General features: G+C 42.6%; 1 long non-coding RNA gene across 1 annotated transcript in view; it reads left to right on the forward strand.

Moving 5' to 3' along the window:
- The first annotated feature begins 40 nt into the window (after nucleotides 1-40).
- LOC130679879 (uncharacterized) overlaps nucleotides 41-14,013 on the forward strand; it is an 89,209-nt gene continuing 75,236 nt past the window's right edge. The window contains exons 1-3 of the long non-coding RNA XR_008992872.1: nucleotides 41-509; nucleotides 8,738-8,801; nucleotides 9,199-9,320. This is a non-coding gene — a long non-coding RNA (uncharacterized LOC130679879). The remainder of the gene's footprint in view (nucleotides 510-8,737; nucleotides 8,802-9,198; nucleotides 9,321-14,013) is intronic.

Raw genomic sequence — 14,013 nt, forward strand, 5'->3', positions numbered from 1 at the left:
ATTCTTTATTTCTCTCCCTTCTTATTCTTCCTCCTCCATTCTTTATATGTTAGGTGTTCTATTCTGTACTCCTTTGCGTTTCCTTTGACTGCTTTTATGGATAGTTGATTTTAATTTTTTGCCTTTAGTTAGTATTTGGTTGGTCTGCTTTCTTTGCTGTGATTTTGTTTTTTCTGGTGACATCTATTTGGCCTTAGGTGTGCTTCCATCTATAGCAGTCCCTTTAAAATATCCTGTAGAGGTGGTTTGTGGGAGGCAAATTTCCTCAACTTTTGCTTGTCTGGGAATTGTTCAATTCCTCCTTCAAATTTAAATGATAGTCGTGCTGGATACAGTATTCTTAGGTCAAGGCCCTTCTTTCTGTTACATTACATTAAATATATCATGCCATTCTCTTCTATCCTGTAAGGTTTCTTCTGATAAGTCTGATGATAGCCTGATGGGTTTTCCCTTGTGTTGGGAGATCTGTGCACCTCCATGGACTGAGAGACTCTCTCCTCCCATATTGGGTAAGTGTGCAGCAATTACTTCCTCAAAGACACTTTCTATCCCTTTCTCTCTCTCCTTCTTCTTCTGGCACCCCTGTAATACGAATATTGTTCCATTTGGATTGGTCACACATTTCTGTCAGTATTCTTTCATTCCTAGAGATACTTTTTTCTCTCTGTGCCTCAGCTTCTTTATGTTCCTCTTCCCTAGTTTGTATTTTCATTTATCGTCTCCTCCACCAAATCTAATCTGCTTTTAATACCCTCCATTGTGCTCTTCAACGATTGAATCTCCGTCCTAAATTCTTTCCTGAGTTCTTGAATATTTTTCTGTACCTCCATGAGCATGTTTATGATTTTTATTTTGAAATCTCTTTCAGAAAGATTTATTAATTCAGTCTCAGTCCTTTCTCTGGTGGTGAGATTTTGCTTTGAACCAGGGTCCTTTGACGATTTGTATGTGGCGCCCTCTAGTGAACAGAAGCTCTCCTCTCTGGAGCTGCTCAGCCCCTGGAGCCGTGTCGGGGGTGGCAGGGGAGTGGTGCTGGTGCCCTGTTTCAGGAGGTCCACTCTTTTCTCCAGGTGTATGCAGTCTGGTGCAGCCCTCTTTACTGGTGCTCTTTCAGGACTAGTTGTGTTAATTATATTTCATATTATATGTGGTTTTGGAGGGGGTCTCTGTCTCACCTCTCACGCCGCTGTCTTTAATCCAGTCTCAGTCGTTTTGATGCTCCACCCAGATTTGATGTTCTGACTTGTCAAATCTGTATGGCTCTGTTGGTTGCACTTATTTACTGTCAGGAGAGGAGCTACTGTGATATCTGGGATTTACCTTTCTGCTTCAGAGTGAAGAAGTAGTAAGATTCTTAACTTATGCTTTAGCAGACAGACAATAACTCAGCCCACCTTGTGGACTGGGCGGGCGGCCTTGTCTGATATGCTCCCCAACCAAGACGCCAATATCCCAGGGAGAAACCAGAGCAGTAAATTTCGTTTGTTACGTTAATTTTAAATATTCAGGGACCACTTAACAAGTCCACACCGTTAAGCCTTTATCCAGTTCCCAAAAATCCTCAACTGCTTATAAAACCCCTAGACAATGCACAACTATGGGCTCTCTTGTCCCCTCCTGGTGCAGGGAGCCAGGAGCTCTGTCCTCTCACTGTATATCTCACTAAAAACCTCTCCTACCTTGGCTTGGGTGTTCGCTAAGTTCATTCTTCACCTCCGCATACAAGAAGAACCCCAGCATTGTTTTGGGAGGCTCGTCCAGGATAACATCGCAGGTGAGTTATCAGCATCCAAGCCTGCCATTTCTTTCACTGTCCTTATAGACGGAAGCCGTCTATGGCACACAACATTGGGTGCTCATCAGCCACTTAAATGGGACTAGCCCGGCTGCTGACCTCAAAGTCTCGAGTGACAGGTTCCCCTGCATCTCCCTCAGTGGATACCCCGTCTTCCTTGGGAACCGGGAAAGTCACCTGAGTGGAGGCCAGGATTCCCCTTCAGAGGCATCTCCTTGGACGCCAGGGACTGAGGAAGGCCGTGGGCACCTGCGAGAGTCTAGGCTGAGGATGCGCTTCAGCGGCTTCTCAAAGGCCCGCGTGTCTGGAATCAGACCCCGACAGCCCGACTGGGTATCCATGAGGAGTGTCTCTCTTTCTGTCTGCCTGACTTCCAGCCTGCTTCTCCAGGCCGCCCTGGCCTCTGAGTGAGGCGGGGGTGCGTCCCTAACTCTCTTCTAACTTCATCAAAGTCATGGAACCCGCTGCTCACCACCGCAGGGTAGGAGATCTACGCTTCGCTCTTATTCCTGACGAAATGCTGTATGTTTTACCTCATAAAAATGTATCTGGTTCATTGAAGAATCCTGTTGGTACTTTGATGGGTATTGCATTGAATCTATAGATTGCTTTAGGCAGGATGGCCGTTTTGACAATATTAATTCTTCCTACACAAGAGCATGGGATGAATTTCCATTTATTAGTGTTCTTTTTAATTTCTCTTAAGATTGTCTTGTAGTTTTCAGGGTATCAGTGTTTCACTTCCTTGGTTAGATTTATTCCTAGGTATTTTATTCTTTTTGATGCAGTTGTGAATGTAAATGTTTTCCTAAGTACTCTTTCTGCTAGTTCATCACTAGTGTACAAGAATGCAACAGATTTCTGTGATTTCATTTTGTATGCTGCAACTTTGCTGAATTCAGATAGTAGTTCTAGTAGTTTTGGAGTGGATTCTTCAATGTTTTTTATATACGACATCATGTCATCTGCAAACAGTGACAGTTTGACTTCTTCCTTACCAATCTGGATGCCTTGTATTTCTTTGTGTTATCTGATTGCTGTGGCTAGGACGCTCAATACTATGTTGAATAAAAGCGGGGAGAGTGGGCATCCTTTGCTTGTTCCCAACCTTAGGGGAAAAGCTTTCAGATTCCTGCTGTTAAGTATAATGGTGGCTGTGAGTTTGTCATATATGGCCTTTATTATGTTGAGGTACTTGCCCACTATACCCATTTTGTTGAGAGTTTTTATCATGATGGCTGCTGAACTTTGTCAAATGCTTTTTCAGCATCTATGGAGATGATCAAATGGTATTTATCCTTCTTTTTGTTGATGTGGTGGGTGCTGATGATATATTTTAGAATATTGTACCATCCTTGCATCCCTGAGATGAATCCCACTTGGTCATGGTGTATGATCCTTTTGATGTATTTTTGAGTTCTATTTGCAGATATTTTGTTGAGTATTTTTGCATGTATGTTCATCAGGGATATTGGTCTGTAGTTTTCTCTTTTTGTAGCATCTTTGCTTGATTTTGGTACTTGAGTGATGCTGGCTTCATTGAATGAGTTTGGGAGTGTTCCCTCCTCTTCTGTTTTTTGGAGAACTTTAAGGAGAATGGGTAGTATGTCTTCTCTAAATGTCTCACAGAATTCAGCAGTCAATCTATCTGGTCCAGGTGGATTTTGTATTTGGATAGTTTTTTGATTACCAATTCTATTTTGTTGCTGTTGATTGGTCTGTTTCGATTTTATGTTTCTTCCTTGGTCAGTCTTGGAAGATTGTATTTTTCTCAAAGTTGTCCAAGTCTTCTAGTCTACCCAGTTTCTTACCATATTGATTTTCGTACAATTCTCTAATAAACCTTGTATTTCTGTTGTGTCCATAGTGATTTTTTTCCTTTCTCATTTCTGATACTGTTGATGTGTATAGATTCTCTTTTCCTCTTAATAAGTCTGGCTAGGGGTTTATCTATTTTGTCTGTTTTCTCAAAGAACCAGCTCTTGGTTTCATTAATTTTTTTTCTATTTTATTCTTCTCAATTTTATTTATTTATTCTCTTGTCTTTATTATTCCCTCTTTCTGCTGACTTTGGGCCTCATTTGTTCTTCTTTTTCCAGTGTCAGTGATTGTGAAATTAGACTGTTCATTTGGGATTTTTCTTCCTTCTTTAAATAGGCCTGGAGTGCTATGTACTTTCCTCTTAGAACTGCTTCGCTGTGTCCCACAGAAGTTGGGTCGTTGTGCTGTTTTCATTTGTCTCCATATATTGCTTGATCTCTGTTTCAATTTGGTCATTGATTCATTGATTATTTAGGAGCATGTTGTTAAGCCTCCATGTGTTTGTGTGCCTTTTTGTTTTCTTTGTACAATTTATTTCTAGTTTTATACCTTTGTGATCTGAGAAGTTGGTTGGTAGAATTTCAATCTTTTTGAATTTACTGAGTTTCTTTTTGTGGCCTAGGATATGATCTATTCTGGAAAATGTTCCATGTGCTCTTGAGAAAAATGTGTATCCTGCAGCTTTTGGGTGTAGATTTCTGTAGATGTCTGTTAGATCCATCTGTTCCTAGGATGTTGTTCAGTGCCTCTGTGTCCTTACTCATTTTCTGCCTGGTTGATCCGCCCTTTGGAGTGAGTGGTGTGTTGAAGTCTCCTAAAATGAATACATTGCATTCTATTTCCCCCTTGAATTCTGTTGGTATTTGTTTCACATATGTAGGTGCTCCTGTGTTGGGTGCATAGATATTTATAATGGTTATATCCTCTTATTCTACTGATCCCTTTATCATTATGGAATGTCGTTCTTTTCTCTCTTGTTATAACTTTCTTTGTTTTGAAGTCTATTTGGCTGGCTGATACAAATACTGCAACTCCTTTTTTTTCTCCCTATTGTTTGCATGAAATATCTTTATCCATCCCTTCACTTTTAGCCTTTGGGTTTGAAGTGAGTCTCTTGTAGGCAGCATATAGCTGGGTCTTGCTTTTTTATCCACTCTAACTCTGTGTCTTTTGGTTGCTGCATTCAGTTAATTTGCATTTAGAGTGATTATCGGTAGTTGTGTACTTAACTGCCTTTGCAGGCTTTGGATTCGTGGTTACCAAAGGGTCAAGGGCAGCAGTGCCTGCAGGGCCTGCCGCACGTCACTAGGGGGCGAAGCGGCGCAGGAAGCCGCCCCGGCCTCGCGGCTGTGCGCGAAATTCCAAGCGGGAGACCAGGCGAGTTAGAAAATAGGCGAGGGGGTGGGGGCTTGACGCGGGACCTCAAGCCTCCTCCCCTCGGCCATTCAGCGGCCTCGGCGGCCGCGGCGCGCGCCCTGTGCGGGGCACTTTCTCCTCTGCGCTGGGCGGGGAGGAAGGCAGAACCGGCGTCCCCTCTGCTCCAGTCGGACTCCTCGGGAGGCGCGGCGCGGCCCGGGCGCCCTGGCTGCGGGGCTGCTGAAGGCGGTCTGACGGAATTTCCCTGCTGACAACTTCGCCGCCGCCGCCGCCTTGTCCCGCGAGGCCTGCCGTCCGATATCGGGCCGCCCCGCGAGCGCGTGAGGACCCGGGGCCGGAGGCAGGTCGCGGCCGCCCCTCAGTATGGCCCGCGGTGGTCCTCGCCTGGCCCCGAGCGGCGGCGGCGCGGCGGTCGGCCGACTCCAAAGTTGAGCGCAGGCGGGCGGCGCGGGTGGTGGCCTCTCGTGACGCTCTAGCTGCACTTGCTCCAGGCGCTGGTTCAAGGTAGGACGGGCGCTGGCGCGGGGACCCCTTTGGAGCGGGGCGGTGGGGGCGGTGGGTTTTGTGGGATGCGGCCGCCAGGCAGGGCGTTCTGTGAGTGTGCTGGTGTTTTTTCCTTCAGTTTTTCTTAGTTGTTACTCTCCACAAAAGAGGGAAATCACTTGGTACTTGTCTTTCTCCGCCTGGCTTATTTCACTGAGCATAATACCCTCTTGCTCCATCCATGCTGTTGCCAGTGTTAGTATTTGTTTTCTTCTTATCACTGAATAATATTCCATTGTATATATGGAGCACATCTTCTTTATCCATTCACCTAGTGATGGACACTTAGGTTGCTTCCATGTCTAGGCTATTGTAAATAGTGCTGTGATAAACACAGGGGTGTATCTGTCTTTTTGAGTCTGGGAAACTGCATTCTTAAGTAAATTTCTGCAGTGGAATTCCCGGATGAAATGGTATTTCTATTTTGAGTTTTTTGGGGAACCTCCATACTGCTTTCCACAATGGTTGAACTAGTTTACATTCCCACCAGCAGTTTCTCCACAACCTCGCCAGCATTTGTTGTGTGTGATTTGGATGTTGGCCATCCTAACTGATGTGAGATGATATGTCTCTGTGGTTCTAATTTGCATTTCTCTGATGATTAGCGATGTGGAGCATGTTTTCATGTGTCTGTTGGCCATCTGAATTTCTTCTTTGGAGAATTGTCTGTTTAGGTCCTCTGCCCATTTTTTAATTGAATGATTTGCTTTTTGTTTGTTAAGGTGCATGAGCTCTTTATATATTTTGGATGTCAACCCCTTATCGGATATGTCATTTGTGAATATATTCTCCCATACTGTAGCATGTCTTTTTCTTCTACTGATGGTGTCCTTTGCTGTACAGAAGCTTCTTAGTTTGATATAGTGCCACTTGTTTATTTTTGCTTTTGTTTCCCTTGCCTGGGGAGATATGTTCCTGAAGAAATTCCTCATGTTTATGTCTAAGAGACTTTTGCCTGTGTTTTTTTTACCTAGCAGTGTTACGGTTTCATGACTTAGATTCAGGTCTTTCTTTAATACATTTTGAGTTTACTTTTGTATATGGGGTTAGACAATAATCCAGTTTCATTCTCTTACATGTAGCTGTCCAGTTTTGCCAACACCAGCTGTTGAAGAGGCTGTCATTTCCCCATTGCGTATCCATGGCTCCTTTATCGTATATTAATTGACCATATATGCTTGCGTTAATATCTGGACTCTCAATTCTGTTCCCCTGGTCTATGGGTCTGTTCTTGTGTCAGCACCAAATTATCTTCATTACTGTGGCTTTGTAGTAGAGCTTGAATTTGGGAAGTGAGATTTCCCCTGCTTTATTCTTCCTTCTGAGGATTGCTTTGGCTAGTCTGGGTCTTTTGTGGTTCCATATGAATTTTTGAACTATTTGTTCCAGTTCATTGAAGAATGCTGTTGGTATGTGGTAGGGATTGCTTTGAATCTGTAGATTGCTTTAGGCAGGATGGCCATTTTGACAATATTAATCCTTCCTAGCCAAGAGCATGGGATGAGTTTACATTTATTAGTGTCCTCTTTAATTTCTGTTTAGAGGGTCTTATAGTTTTCAGGGTACAGGCCTTTCACTTCATTTATTAGGTTGATTCCTAGGCATTTTATTCTTTTTGATGTAACTGTGAATGGAATTGTTTTCCTAATTACTCTTTTTGCTAGTTTATCATTAGTGTACAGGAATGCAACAGATTTCTGTGTATTCATTTTGTATCCTGCAACTTTGCTGAATTCAGAGATTAGTTCTAGTAGTTTTGGAGTGGATTCTTTATGGCTTTTTATGTACAATATCATGTCATCTGCAAATAGTGACAGTTTGACTTCTTCTTTACCAATCTGGATGCCTTGTATTTCTCTGTTTTGTCTGATTGCCATGGTGAGAACCTTCAGTAGTATGTTGAATAAAAGCGGTTAGAGTGGGCATCCTTGTCTTGTTCCCGATCTTAGAGGAAATGCTTTCAGCTTCTCTCTGTTAAGTATGACGTTTGCTGTGGGTTTGTCGTAAATGGCCCTTATTATGTTGAGGTACTTGCCCTCTATACCCATTTTGTTGAGAGTTTTTATCACGAATGGATGTTGAATTTTGTTGAATAAGTTTTCAGTGTCTGTGGAGATGATGATGTGGTTTTTGTCCTCCTTTTTGCTGATGCGGTGGATGATGTTGATGGATTTTCAAATGTTGTACCATCCTTGCATCCCTGGAATAAATCCTACTTGATGATGATGGATGATCTTTCTGATGTATTTTTGAAGTCAGTTTGTTAATATTTTGTTGAGTGTTTTTGCATCTATGTTCATCAGGGATATTGGTCTGTAATTTTCTTTTTTTATTGTGTCTTTGCCTGGTTTTTGGTATTAGGGTGATTCAGGTCTCATAGAATGAGTTTGGAAGTATTCCTTCCTCTTCTACTTTTTGGAAAAGTTTGAGGAGGATGGCTATTAGATCTTCACTAAATGTTTGATAAAATTCAGCGTTGAAGCCATCTGGTTCAGGTGTTTTGTTCTTAGGTAGTTTTTTGATTACCAGTTCAATTTCATTGCTAGTAATTGGTCTGTTTGGATTTTCTGTTCTGCCTGGGTTAGCCTTGGAAGATTGTATTTTTCAAGAAAGTTGTCCATTTCTTCTAGGTTATCCAGTTTGTTAGCAGGTAATTTTTCATAGTATTCTCTAATAATTCTTTGTATTTCTGTGGTGTCCACAGTGATTTTTCCTTTCTGACTTCGGATTCTGTTTATGTGTGGAGACTCTTTTTTTCTTGAATAGTCTGGTGAGGGGTTTATCTATTTTGTTTATTTTCTCAAAGAACCAGCTCCTGTTTTCACTGATTCTTTGTATTGTTTTATTCTTCTCGATTTTACTTATTTCTGCTCTAATCTTTATTATGTTCCTCCTCCTGCTGACTTTGGGCCTCATTTGTTCTTCTTTTTCTAGTTTCGTTAATTTTGAGTTTAGAGTGCATATATGGGATTGTCCTTGTTTCCTGAGGTAGGCCTGTATTGCAATATACTTCCCTCTCAGCACCGCCTTGTCTGAGTCCTACAGATTTTGCATCACTGAATAATTGTTGTCATTTGTCTCCATATATCGCTTGATCTCTGTTTTTATTTGGTCATTGATCCGTTCGTTATTTAAGAGCATGTTGTTAAGCCTCCATGTGATGGTGTACTTTTTCGTTTTACTTGCGTCATTTATTTCTAGTTTCATACCCTTGTGGTGTGAGAAGCTGCATCATTTTGGGGGCTCACCCGGGATAACTTCGGAGGTGAGTATCAGCATCCAAGCCTGCCTTTTCTTTCACTGTCCTTATAGAAGGAAGCCGTCTATGGCACACAACATCGGGCGCTCGTCAGCCACTTAAATGGGACTAGCCCGGCTGCCGATCTCAAAGTCTCGAGTGACAGGTTCCCCTGCATCTCCCTCAGTGGATCCCCCGTCTCCCTTGGGAGCCTGGAATGTCACCTGAGTGGAGGCCAGGATTCCCCTTCCGAGGCATCTCCTTGGACGCCAGGGACTGAGGAAGGCCGTGGGCACCTGCGAGAGTCTAGGCTGAGGATGCGCTTCAGCGGCTTCTCAAAGACCCACGTGTCTGGAATCAGACCCTGACAGCCCGACTGGGTATCCGTGAGGAGTGTCTCTCTTTCTGTCTGTCTGTCTTCCAGCCTGCTTCTCCGGGCCGCCCCAGCCTCTGGGTGAGGCAAGGGTGCTCTTTACTTCCTTTACTCGCTCGATGTGTGCCTCTAACTCCGTCAGTGCCACGGACCCCGATGCTCAGCAACGCAAGGTAGGAGATCCACGCTTCACTCTTATTCCTGACTGAATGCTGTACTTTTTAAATTTATATTTTGATATCGTTTATGTACAATTACTTTAACAACATTATAGTTACTATACTCCCCCTATTATCAAGTCCCCGCCACATATCCCATTACAGTCACTGTCCTTCAGCATAGTAAAATGGTATAGAATCTTTACTTGTCTTTTCTGTACATACTGCTTTTCCCATGTCCTCCCCTGCCCACTACATTATGTGTGGTAATCATAATGCTCCATTTTCCCCCTTATCCTCCCTCCCCACCCGTCCTCCACAGTCCCTTTCCCTTTGGTAACTGTTAGTCCATTCTTGGGTTTTGTGAGTCTGCTGCTGTTTTGTTCCTTCAGTTTTTGCTCTGTTCTTATACTCCACAGATGAATGAAATCATTTGATACTTGTCTTTCTCTTCCTGGCTTATTTCACTGAGCATAATACCCTCCAGCCCCATCCATGTTGTTGCAAATGGTAGGATTTGTTTTCTCCAAACTCTGCACCTGTGTTATGTTTCATTTCCAAAGCTATAATACAGAGTTTCCTCTACTTGAAATTTATTTTCCATCTTCGTTGTCCTGTTCCCTGTCTTCTTAGTAAAGCCTGCTCATCTTTTGCCCGTGGGCATCTCCTGGTCTGGAATGTCTTCTCCTCCTTCCAGATCTTAATAAGCTTCAATGTGCAGCCCCCCAGGTCACTCGGACCTGAAGTGGTGCCCCTCAATGTCCATAATGCCGGCCGGATCATTTTCTTCAAATTTCCTCGGAGGTTATATATTTTATTAGAGATTAATGTGTTTTCTTTAAAAATAGGTTATAAATTCCTCGAGACAGGAACTTTCTTTCTTATCCCCATAAAGGACAGCACAGGAGACACTTTGTACATAATTGTGCTTGTGTTGATTTTAGAGAAAAAGGAAAAAGAATAAAATGAAGTGACCAGTATGTGGCAGGGACTTCGTATAATTATCCCAAGTGCAGTAAAAAGTAAAATAGTTTTTTTTCTGTTGGTTATAATAGCTTTAGAGAAGAAATATATCTTCCTTAATCTCCATGTCCCAATTTGGAAAATGGAGCTTGGCCATATATTTTGTCCACTAGGTTTGACATAAAAAACCTGATGAATGGTTGTAAGCTGCTCGGAAACATTAAATGCAAGGGGAATACTAATTAAAAGGACTATCAATACCGAGTTCAGCTTTAAAATTCTTTCATCTACTAAAACTTTTTCTTGGCAGGGCCCACAAGATCTGGAATTTTTTTTTTTAAAGGAGCAATAGCTCTGTTTATTGATTATTCCATGCTAGATAATTCATACACAACATCTTAGACTCATAGCCACCTAGTCAACCCAGTATCCCCTTTCTCACAAGTAGAGAAATTGAGGTTTAGAGGGATTAAATAGTTCAAGGTCATTCAGTGTGTTGGGGCAGAGCTAGGATTCAAATCCAGGTCTGTCCCGCTCCCAAACCATGCTCTGTCCACTCTCCCATAAGGCAGCCTCAGCCTGGGTTAGGGTAGAAGGAGTGGGCATCGGGACGATGCGGAGGGTGGAGGAAACTTGGGGGAGGCCTGGGCAGGGGCACAGAGGCATCAGAGGCCAGGTGCCCTGTTTCTAGGACAGCGATCCGCTTCACTTGTGTAGGGACAGTCTGGACCCTCAGCCCTGGGATCCTGGGTCTCCCTGGTAATGGGCTCACCCAGATCTTTGGATGTGTTTCCCCTGGAAAAGGCACAGCGAGGGCAGTGCCCCTCCTTTCTCTCTGAGAGGTGGACCAGCTGCCTCCTAGGCTTCCTCTCCCCACTGACTGCTCACTCTCTCCACTCAAGCTGCAAGATCCGGAATGTTTAAAAAATAGTTCTTCTATATGTATTGATTGAACTTATTAAGATGCTTTATACCATAGCCATTGGCTTATGAGAAGACATCCAGCTACGTCAAAAGTAAATCTCAAAAGATAATCAGATAAATGAAAACAGGACAAAGCAGAGATTGCACAGCATTTGCAAACTGCATTTTTATTTGTTTTTATGCAGAGAAAAGAAAAAGAACAAAGGGTTGAAAGCCTTCCAGGGAAGTAAATGCCACAATTTAGTAGAGAAAACACATTTTAACTTGAGAACTTCCTGCACTGAGAGTGACAGAGGGAAAAGCAACTTGGCCTATTGACTCCTTAGCGTCTCAGTGCCTCTGAGGCTGTTAAGGGGACTAGACTGTCAGTTTCAGCCCATGGTCAAATGGAGGAGAAAAGTATGAAGACAGAAGTGTCCCATTCCCATACTGATTGTAAATCAGCCTCTCTTTTTTCTTCTTAAATATCCTATTGCCACTACGCGGATGGACAGTGACTATAATGGGGTATGTGGTGGGGACTTGATAATGGGGGGAGTCTAGTAACCATAATGTTGCTCATGTAATTGTACATTAATGATACCAAAAATATATATATGTGTGTGTGTGTGTGTATCCTATTGCCAATTAACCTGTCTCCTGTTGGTCAGAAGCCAGGTTATAAATTTGCATCTACAAATAAGATGGGATTGTTGTGTTCTTTGCAACTGTAAACTGGAATGGTGGCTGAAAAAAGAAAGGAAAAAGTAAATTGGAGGTTTCTTAGGAAGAGGTGCAGTAGCTAAGGAGTATCTATATGAAATGGGATACATGATACATTATAGACCATAGGCAAGACAGCTGGTAAGGAAAAAAATTATACCTAAAGTAGTTGCACAGGATCCAGGTACCAAGGAATAAATGCCGTCCTCGTAGCCCAGGGAGATGTCTAGGAAGGAGCGATAAGGGCATATTAGTTCTTGATATGCATGGAGGTTACCTGGGTGGAACTCCCAGAAAATGACTGAGAGAATGGCCAAGATAAAGCAAAAAAGCCTGAACAGAGAAGCTAAGAATCAGGCTTTCACTTGGACAAAAATAAAACTCAGAGACGGCAAGTAATGATTCTATAGCCTCTTACTATGCTGATGGACAGTGACTGTAATGGGGTATGTGGGGGGAGGGGTTTGATAATGGGGAGTCTAGTAACCATAATGTTCAAGTAATTGTACAGTAATGATATCAATATAAAATAAAACTCATAGAAATAAATGAAAGAACATGAAATAAATTCCCCAGTAGTAATTCTGCAAATAGAAGATCTGGATCAGGAAAGCAGATGTGGGGTTAAGGTAAGGTGGGGTCAGGTATGTCTCAGAGCTGTATTGATGGCAGGGTAGGGGAAGGCACCAGAATCCCCAGTAAGTTAGACCCTGGGAAGCCTGACTTCAAGGGAAAGCATGAGTGGTGGACAAGACAGCTCATGAGGACCAGAAACCTAAAGATGGGAAAGTGCTAATGCGGCAGGCAAGAAGCGAAAGGGGGAGAGCCCGATGGAGCAGCTGGGATCAGGGATGTGGGCCAAAGGACCTGTCAATGGCCAGCGTGAGCTGGAAGACCAGGGGCAGATTCGGAGCCAAGTTTTTCCTTTAGACCCCAACTTTAAAGTTCCACCTGGGAGGCCCAGTGCCTTTGGGTGATGTTCCTAAAATGTCAGTGTCAGAAAGGATTTCCGAGACCGTCAGCAAAGTCCCTCCAGATGCACCAGGCCCTCGGCAATATTTCCCATAAGGAAAATGGGAACATTTAACGGAGCAGGGAAGAGGGGAGAGAAGTGGAGATTTCTGACTGACTTTATAAATGCCTGACTAGTGAGCTAGGCTATAATATAGTGACATTACAAAATAAGACTCCAAGTCATCTGTAATTTATCTTTTTATTTTGTATCCAAAGAACTCCATAGCTATATTCAATAACTTTTTGCACTGTAACAATCTTCACTGTTCATGTAGTGTTCAGACATTCCATCCGGGGGGTGGGGAGTGGGGCGGGAATTGCTGTATAAGTAGAAAGGAAATACTGCTTGCTCAAAGTCATGGTCCTTATAGGGAGACAGCTCTTCCCTGTGGGTGCTGGTGATGGAGATTTACAAGCCCTTCTATTTGAAGAAATCCTGTTGATTTGTCACACATTCCAACTTTAACTTTTATTTTAAAAAATAAGTTAGTGGATGAAAGATAGATAATTGAAAAAAACCTCAAAACCCTAGTTTTTGACACATGCAAGTACTCTTTTAAGACCATCTAACTCACACTCATAACTCACATAATGTAGGGGATGATCAATGATCATGAGATAAATTCCCATAAGACTTCTTTAAACAGTAAATTCCTTTGCTGTGTGTGGTCCACACATCAATTTATACAGAACTATTTCAGGTAATACAGTCAGTCTCCAGTTTATGAGAAAATACTATGTTTCACAAGTTGATTTTACGTGAATGGAGTCCAAAAGCAAGTGTCCCAAAGAGTAAGTGCTGAATGGGTTAAAGCCTCGGATCAGCGCACAAAAAACTTATTGCAGTAATTAATCTATGAGGCAAGCTTGCTTTATCCCTTTTTAGAAAAAAAGTCAGTGTAAAGCTATGAACCTGCTGTCCTAGTAAATTCACTTGCTATGATACATATGCACACAAAACCTGGCTCACACTTTGAAGGGGGGTGGGAACCCACTCGAATGTACCCTAATTGAGGAACCCGAAAGTAGAGAATAAAATGGTAACCATATAAAACAAAATTCTTTAGGAGAAGACATACTGTATTTTGGTTTGATATGCTTAATA

The sequence above is a fragment of the Manis pentadactyla genome, chromosome 12 (assembly GCF_030020395.1).
Source record: "Manis pentadactyla isolate mManPen7 chromosome 12, mManPen7.hap1, whole genome shotgun sequence".
NCBI lineage: Eukaryota > Metazoa > Chordata > Mammalia > Pholidota > Manidae > Manis > Manis pentadactyla.